Source organism: Nuphar pumila, chromosome 2, assembly GCF_984573655.1.
Source record: "Nuphar pumila chromosome 2, dmNupPumi1.hap1.1, whole genome shotgun sequence".
Lineage (NCBI taxonomy): Eukaryota > Viridiplantae > Streptophyta > Magnoliopsida > Nymphaeales > Nymphaeaceae > Nuphar > Nuphar pumila.
The window spans coordinates 44,949,377-44,958,539 of record NC_143250.1 but is presented as its reverse complement, the minus strand read 5'-3'; positions in this window follow the sequence as shown (position 1 = coordinate 44,958,539).

Below are 9,163 nucleotides of genomic sequence, written 5' to 3'. Positions count from 1 at the left end.
TAGAGTTTTTGGATTTAGAACAAGGTAGTACGAGTCTTATCCACTATACTACCAATTTCCAAAACCTCGAGCGGTACTGCTCTAGGTTGTTCGAGACTGACCAGAAAATAGCCGACAAGTATATTCATGGGTTGCTGGAAGGGTTGAGGTCTCGTGTAATAATGAGCATGCTTTAAATGTTCCAAGCTGCCATAGCGGCAACTTCAAGGATAAATATGAACTGAGAGAGATCCATGGAGATCACAGGAAAGAGACCAACAACAAGTGATGGGAAAAACAAGAGAACGTTCCTAAATAGACAAGATTCACAACCACATTTCCATAGGAGAGAGTTCTGAAGAAAGAACTTTGCTCCACTGACCTAGGGGTCACCGCAGATGGAGAGAGTCATTCAACCCTACCAACAACTCAATTTTAGTTGCTCGAGTCTAGCGCACAACACCCTGGATAGGCCTATCCCCGCGATACAAGTGGTTGCCTATATTATGGCGAGCACGGCCATCATATAAGGGAATGTCGCAAGAAGGCCTCAGATAATTAATGGAGAAATACAGGATCTGCAGGACCCTTCCAACAAACACAGCAGTGTCCTCCATTCCAATGTCCGCCATCACTAAAGATAGAGCAGAAACTCGTGGGGGTCGTGTCTAAGTTATATCAACCGAACAACTCACAAATAGAGTCATTATCAAGAAACTTGAATACCCTTGATAGATAAAAGTTGTGTTGAGTAGAAAGCAACCAGAAAATAACATAAGATCAATTGAATGCTTGAGTCCGGACAGGTGGTTCATGACCTTGTGTATGGTCATCTGAATGGATATGTGTTTTTGCCCTAAAATGGTGGTCGATAATCTTATGACTTGTCAATTGAATTTGTATGTGCTTGCACCCAAATTGGTGGCCATTGACCTTATGAGTGGGTAATTATATTTGAGTAATTACGACACTAAAAAATACTTGATAAAAATTCATAAACCGCTGAGGAACTATTCTTAAGAGTAATACCCTATGAGGTTTTATATATCAAAGATCAGATAGTCCAGCTAAGATGAGCTTGTGAGGATGTACATCTCCACGACCAGGCAGCCCTGAGAGACCCTGTACGAGTGTACATGTTCAATACCAGTAGCTTGACAAGGATGATTCCGTGAAGGTGTAATGTTCCAATATCAAGTAAGTCTGACGTGGATGCGCCTGTGAGGAGGTATATTTCTAAGACTCGGTAATCTGACAAAGGACTTGTTTCAATATGGTAAAAATCTTTTTGAGAATGACCAGGTTATATAAAATAGTTACATGGAACGGCTATGATTGATAGCAAGTTGAAAGACTATGGATTCAATATTATTGTCATTCTTGTAGCATGATTTGATACTGTTGATAGCAAGTTGAAAGACTATGGATTCAACATTATTGTCATTCTTGTAGAATGATTTTATACTAAATTCAGATATGAAAAGCATACCCTCATCGATTATAGATCATACCCTTGCTACTATTGTAAGCTTGCTTCGGTGTTCACGCGTGTACCCTTGTAACTATCGTTCGATATTTTATGATGAACTAAGTGCCATAGGGTTTTAGTACTTGGTTTATGTCTTTTAAGGCACTACAAGCTTGATTTCATGTCCATGCATCTTTGTGACTAATTCTCTATTTACTACATATATATATAATGTAAAAACATACATATACTTTGTTTTACGCACTTTTACTTAGCCCGGTGCATGGTTTCATTTACCGGACCTTGCTTACGCACTTTACTTTGTCGTCACACTGTTATATGCACAGACTCCTGCTTTATGCAATTTACTTAGCCCAATGTGTGGTTTCACTCATCAGGTCTTGCACACGTAGTTTACTTAGCCCGATGCATGGTTTTATTCACCAAGCCTTGCTTACACATTTTACTTTGTCGCCGCACAGTTATGTGCACTGGCTCCTGCTTTTACTAAATATAATTGTGCTATAATAAGTGTACAAATGCTGACTAATCTCTATTGCCAAAGCGATTCCAAATGCCTTGCCTCATTTAAAATATTGTTTGGTTAAAAAACTCATATTAAAAAGGTTTCAGATTTGTGTAAAACCGTATTTACATAAACATCTAAGTCACCAGCGTATGGCCTAAACTAAGCCCTAAGTTTCTGATAAACCATGAAAGATACAAAGTATGCACAATGGTGCATATATATCCAAAAATGAATGTAGCAATTTTCTTGTTAAATAGGAAAGATGCTGCCAAAATTTCTGATAAGATACTCTATGAGGTTAAAGAAACATAGTGATTTGTCTGTTAAATAGGGAAGATGTGGCCAAAATTTTTTATGAGATGCCATCCATACAAAAGGAAACGTCGCACTTTCCCCGTCAAATAGAGGAGGTGCTGCCAAAATTTCTGGCAAATTACTCACTTGAGCTAGTATGAATGACACAATGATGACCCCGTTGTTGGAATTCTGCTTGAATGGCTCGTTCCATTTTCGCCTTTAAGGCTCCGTACTCGTAAAGGTTGGTGCACCCGAGTAGACGTTGTGCCTTGTTAGGCCATTGCTCGATGCAGTTAAATAGCTTGAGCAATCGATCCAAAGTGATCATTGTCTATGCATGTCGTTGTGAGACACTATACTACAATAACACTTGTAAGTGTCGTTATGCCGGAGTGAGTTGTCCACCCGCAAGGGGTGAAGCGCTCGTGAAGGTCGTAGATGCCAAGAACAATGTTTGCATGCATATGAACAAAACCTAAAGATAATCCATGACCACACGAGAACTGACCCGTGCTTCAAAAAACTGAGTGGGGTTGAGTTCATATTCTTTTTCATGCAGAATGCAATGGATTGCCTCTGTGGCACTCAATGTCCTAATAAAAAAGATTTTATTGTCGAACTCCTTCAGGACTTTATGCTCATCGAGGAAGACGATGGTGGTACCACCTCAAATGACATATAAGACATTAGATGGTACCACCTCGAATGACATGTATAATATTATGAACCAAAAAGTTCAGGTGGTCTCCCATTACTCGAGGGTTAGGAGGTCAGGTTATCTTTAAGATCTAGGGGTTGAAGTCCGCTACTGCAGTAGAATGATGCATCTGAACCGACCTAGTGGGGTTTATTCCAGCATGAAATTTTGCTCGACTATACACAGGGTCACTCAGACCTCTAGAGTATACAAAAATACATAGCATAATAAACCTCGAGATAGATTCGTTTGACGTCGAAGTTAAGTTCTCTCACATACCAGGGGGTGAATGAGTAATCATTGAAACAATGTATTAGCTCTAGGTACAACGATGAATGAATAAATAAATGTGCATTAGTGTTATTTATGCATCACCTTGTATAAGGTATTGATATTGGTACACTATTGGACTGATCAGGCAAGGGACCCAAATTGTATGCTCATGACTAAGCTAAGCTCAAGGAGCTCATGCTTCGATTCATGGGATATCGATATGCTAAGTCGTAGAGACTTGAGCTATGTTGTTTCCAACTGTGAATCTAAAGTGGCTTCTCATGTTTTTAAATATTATACTTGTTAGAATTGAAATATTTTTCTACCAGACCAACAATAGTTCTGACCCCGTTTTATGGGGGATACAGGTACTGAACCTGCGGTGTGATATGTGAAGTAGGGCAACATCGAGATTCAAAATTTCTCTAGACTGTGTTGGACATTTTGTTTACAAAACCAGTTTTATCCAGTACTACTTTTTGTAATAAATAACTTGTTTTGGTTTGCTTAAATAAAATATTTGGTAGACAATGGGTGAATGGCCACATACCTATGACTTGCTCAACATTTTCTAAAATCGATGACTAACTATTATCTATTTTCACTGCTAAAACTTTTTCTAAATTCTGTTGCAAAGAAAAAAAAATCATAAATTTTTTACAAAGTTTTGTTTTAAAAAATCAAGGCATTATAATTTATATTAAATAGGTGCACATATTTTTGTCAAAAGTATTCAAAAAAAATTGAAGACCTAAAAAGATCTTTTTTTCTACTATAACAGTGCCTCCTGTAAAAATTTAGTGGAATGACCTTAGTACAATAATTATGCATGAAATGCTGTGGTATATTTAAAGTTTATCAAGACTAGAATGTGTTGTTAAGGTCCACATGAAACCGTGGGATATATATATATATATATATATATATATATATATATATATATATATATATATATATATACCCTGGTAGGAGGGTATGGACAATCTTAATTTATTTTTTAATGTATTCTTTATCTTTCTTTTTAAATTTAAAGTTAAAGATGTGATCTATTTATTTAATAGGAATCTGATTTTAAATCATCCAATTACCTCAGGTTTTTATAAGGCTTCAAACATCAATGGCTCAAAATTTTCATAAATTTCAAAGCTCTTAAAATTGCATTTTGTCATCCAAAACACATGATCCAAAATTGAATCATGTTGCGCACATCTGTAGGGCTTGATTTACAAAACATAGCCTGAAACATTGAAAATCAGCACTGTCCATAACGTATGGACGGTAGGAACCACCAATTCTTATATATATATATATATATATATATATATATATATATATATATATATATATATATATATATATATATATATATTCTCCAACAAAAAATCATTTTGTTTATATATATAGTTATAGATCTAAAATCAGCCTTTTCTCCTCGTTCCAACATTCTTCATGTTCAGCTGGCTTCTGCATTTTATATAAGATAGAGAAACATATCGTGTTCTTATCATATTATCGACAAAATATGATATGTTATCATATTTGAATATAAATGGAATTGTTGAAGTGGCAATGGAGTTGTTTGGTGCTACTTGTACTACCTGTGTCCTACACCCATAGGACTAGAAACAGGCTTGTTTATGACATAATCCAAGCCAACAAGACTAGGCCTGGATCCGACTTCTATGTCCACTAGGTGCACTGGGACCATAAAGACTTTTAGGACTCACTGGCAGATGCAGATCTAAGGAGCTCCTGTGGAACCCAAATCCAATCTAATGCAGTGCAGGTGGATCAGCATCCTGATCCACAGATGAATAACCCTTGGGTTGTGCAAGGTCTGAATCTCCGCTCATGCCCTATGCAACAAGACAAGACCTTGACTTAGAGGATGTGACCTACATTTTGATCCGGCCTAGTGGATCGGATAGTCTTATCAGGCTGAGTTGGTTGGCTCCATGTCTTAATTGGACCAAGACCTGAAGTTGAAAGTTGGTCTTGAATTTACTAAAGGCTTCTAAAGCCCTGATTCAACTGGATAAGTTTTACAGGCCATGATTGGTTCACATCAGGTCCTGTAAAGTTTGGCTTAGTTCAAGGTCTAGTCATGCCGCCTTCCGTTATAAGGCTAAGGTGGTTCACATCTGTTGTTGGGCCTCACAGCTGTCAGGCTGTATCGCAAAGATGGTGGGTGATCAGGTGCAGCAGCACACTTTTAATATGCAATGTGATTTCACCTGAACCGCCCTAGTTCTGTAATATGTTTGATAAGTGCATAATAGAACTTGAACTTTAAAGACATTTTCTTTCTTTGTATGCATATTATTTTTTTGATATTTTCTAAGAAATTAATTTATCATGAAAATTTTCAAAAGTTGCACAAGAGTAGCGTGTCCCTAGTCTTTTTGGTCATTCCATGTGAGAGTGTTTCATAAGTGTTCAACTTTAAAAACATTTTCTTTCTTTGTATCCACAATATTTTCTTTGATATTTTCTGAAAATATTAACTTATCATGAAGATTTTCAAAACTATACAAGAATAACGTGACCCTTATCTTTTTTAATCATCCCATGTGAGATTTTTTGGTAAGTGCTTACCTAACGCCTTGCACTTTAACAACATTTTTTTTCTTTGTATGCACTGTATTTTTTATATTTTCCAAAAAGATTAATTTATCATGAAAATTTTCCTCTCTTCAACTGTCAACATTTATGACTATTGCTGAGATTCTTTGCTTGACATAGTAAGGCTCTGGCTCAACTTGATCCAACCATATTGCTGGACCCCATGGCCATTGTCTGATATATGATTTTTTCTTTTATAACGAGGAAACTAAGCGAGGAAAATCCCAGGTGGCCCCCACGACCACTCCTACCTTACGTGCCCCGCTGCTTCTGAAAAATATGGACACACTCGTGCACCTGTGGGGTTTGATCTGGTGCCTTCATCTCAGCACCCTCACAACCACTCTGGTGGCCATGCAGGCGATCCCACGATGATGTCTGATATTTGCCAACATTCATGGTGCAGTCTTCAATAGTCTTTTAGGGTATGTTTGATAGCTTGAGACAGAATGGACGGAACGATCAAATAAAACAGTGCGTTGTTCCATAACAACTTTTCGTTCAATGTTGTTGCGACCGTACATGTAATTTGTATTCCTTATGTCCGTTGTTTGATTTGCGTTGTGTGGATTGTTGGGTTAAACCACCACGTTGGTGGTGGTTACCAACGATGTGGGTAACACTTCCCCACATAAATTGTTCTTTCTGTTAAACCCATTACCGAATAAAAGGGAAACAGTTGCTTAACCGTTTCTATTCGGTGATTATAAAAGGGGTTTCATTAGCAACCCAAAACTGAGCGAAAACACACCATTTTCTGTGAGAAAACAGTAAAGGAGGGAAGAAGGTCGACTCACCGTCTGCATTCGGTAGCCTGCGCTTGTGGTGGCAGCAGACCAACTGAGTTGAAGAGCGCCCTTCTCTGGCAACATCCTCCGCCCTCCGACAATGGCTGCCTCAGGTACGTTGTGTGTTTTTTCATTTTTTGCAGGAACTGTATGCTAGGTGATGGCAGAGCCGCCGACGCACTAGACCTACGGTGGAAACCCCCAGCCGACTCAACATTGGGTTATGGGCCCACACCCCGCTTCCGTTGCGGGGTGTGCTCTGGGTCGTCCAACAAAGCAGGTCAGCGTGGGGTGACGCTGCTGCTGGTCGCCGTTGGGCGACAGACAGATAACAAAAAACTATCTTACCTCTGTTTTTGGGGTTTTTTTTGTCGGGGAGGACACCGTCGACGTTTCCCTCCTTCATCCGCCATTAAAAGGGTGCAGAAACCGTCACCGGCGACTATTGAGTCGCCAGATTTTTGAAAAGGCTTATGCGGTTTCAAGTTTTCGCCGGCGGATGGATGATTGTTTTTCCCGAAGAAGAAACGCCATCAGGAACAACGACGTTGGTCGTCGGCAGGGGGCATCGCCGGCAGGCGGCGTGGGTCGCCGGCAGGCGGCGGTCTCTCTCTGCATCTGAAGTAGATAGTGCGAAATGGGGTTTCAGAAATCCCATTTCCTGTTTCAGGTTATTTCAAACCTGTTTTTGGTTTTTCGGGTCCCGTTTTTGGATCCGAACCAGCCCACCTGATCCGATCCATAAGGCTCCTATGGATCGGATCTGGGATTCGGGTGGGGACCCGCTCTTGTCTGAACTGGGTCCGACTCGGATAAGGTAAACCCCGGGTTAGACCCGGATCCAGTAATTACCGGGTCTGACCTGAATAAGGTAAATACCGGGTCCGACCCGGATCCAGATCTTACCGGGTTAGACCCGGATCTAGATCTTATTGGGTCTGATCCAGATCTGGTTATTACCGGGTCCGACCCGGATCCAGTCTGTATTGGGTCCGACCCATATCCGATTTGCACCGGATCTGACTCGGATCCGGTTACAGTCGGGTTTCGACCCGGATCCAGTAGGGTCTAGGCACTATTTGGCCTGAACCGGATCAGGGACTGATTCGGCTTCCTTCTGGGACCGGTTCAGAGCCGTTTTTCACCGGTTCCTTCCAGTTTTTCACCGGTTCTGAGATGCTAAGACCCTGTTTTCTTAAATATAAGAAAATACAGGGATTTTGGCATACAGTTATAGGGTTTTTAATGAATTTTTGTTCATACTTGACCCAGTTCATAAGGTTCAGAACCGATTCGTGATACATATGACAGGTTTATTCAGTTTTTGAACCATTTTGAGGGTCATGTGTTTGGTCCATTCGGTTTACGGACCATTTTAAGATATTATTTTGCATATTGGCATTAAGGATAGTTAGATGATTTAGTGTTTTCATGTTACCAAAGTGACTGAATACACGTAAATCATCAATGAATTTTAACCTACCATACAGTTTAAGCCGATATGCACATTGTACTTAGATTCATGAAACTATAGACGACCCAAAGGTAGTTTTATCATGTTTGAAATTTAAGTAGGATAGAATAAGATAAATATGTCGAGATACATCACACATGAGTATCCAAAGGTACCTTCTGTTGATGGTCTATCTTCACAAGAACCTTAGTTTTACCGAATATGGTCGGTAGGCGAAGTGGTTTCGCGTGTCAGAGCTCTTACCAAAGTAGGACTCTGATGACCCCCTTCACTCGCCTGGAAAGAAGCACATCAAGGGCCTTTATTATTTTTTGCTTTTCCATTAAAGTTTATGTCTCGTACGAATGCTTCCTGATACGTGTCTTTTGTCATGCAGTTTCTAGTTCTGTGATTTTAGATGGCTCTAGCTCTATACCTTTTCTAGATGGATCTAATTTTAGTGATTGGAAAGAAACTTTTCTTTTTGCATTAGAGTATATGGATCTAGATTTGACCCTAAGGATAGATGAACCCGCTGCTCTCACTGATCAGAGTACTGCTGATCAAAAGATTGTTTTTAAGAAGTGAGAGTGCTCGAATAGACTTAGCTTGTTGCTTTTGCAATCTAATGTAGCTAAGAACATTCGAAGTGCTATCCCACAATGCAGAACAATGAGGGAATTCATGAATGCCATTGAGGCACAGTTTGTGAGTTCAAACAAGGCCAGAGCCAGTACCCTGATGTCAAAACTCATATCTATGAAATATAGTGGAGGGGGAAACATTCGCCAGCACATTTTGGAGATGAGAAACATAGCGTCTCAGCTGAATGACATGAAGCTCACCATCTTGATTCTTTCCTAGTGGATTTAGTCCTAACATCCTTACCCTTGAAATACGAACCTTTCAAAATCTCGTACAACACACATAATGATGAATGAACATTTAATGAACTCATGTTCAAGTGTGTTGAAGAAGAAGAGAGGATGAAAGGTGAGAAGGTGCAGAGTGCACATATGACTTCTTATACGTCCAAGGTAGGACCAAGGAAGAATGC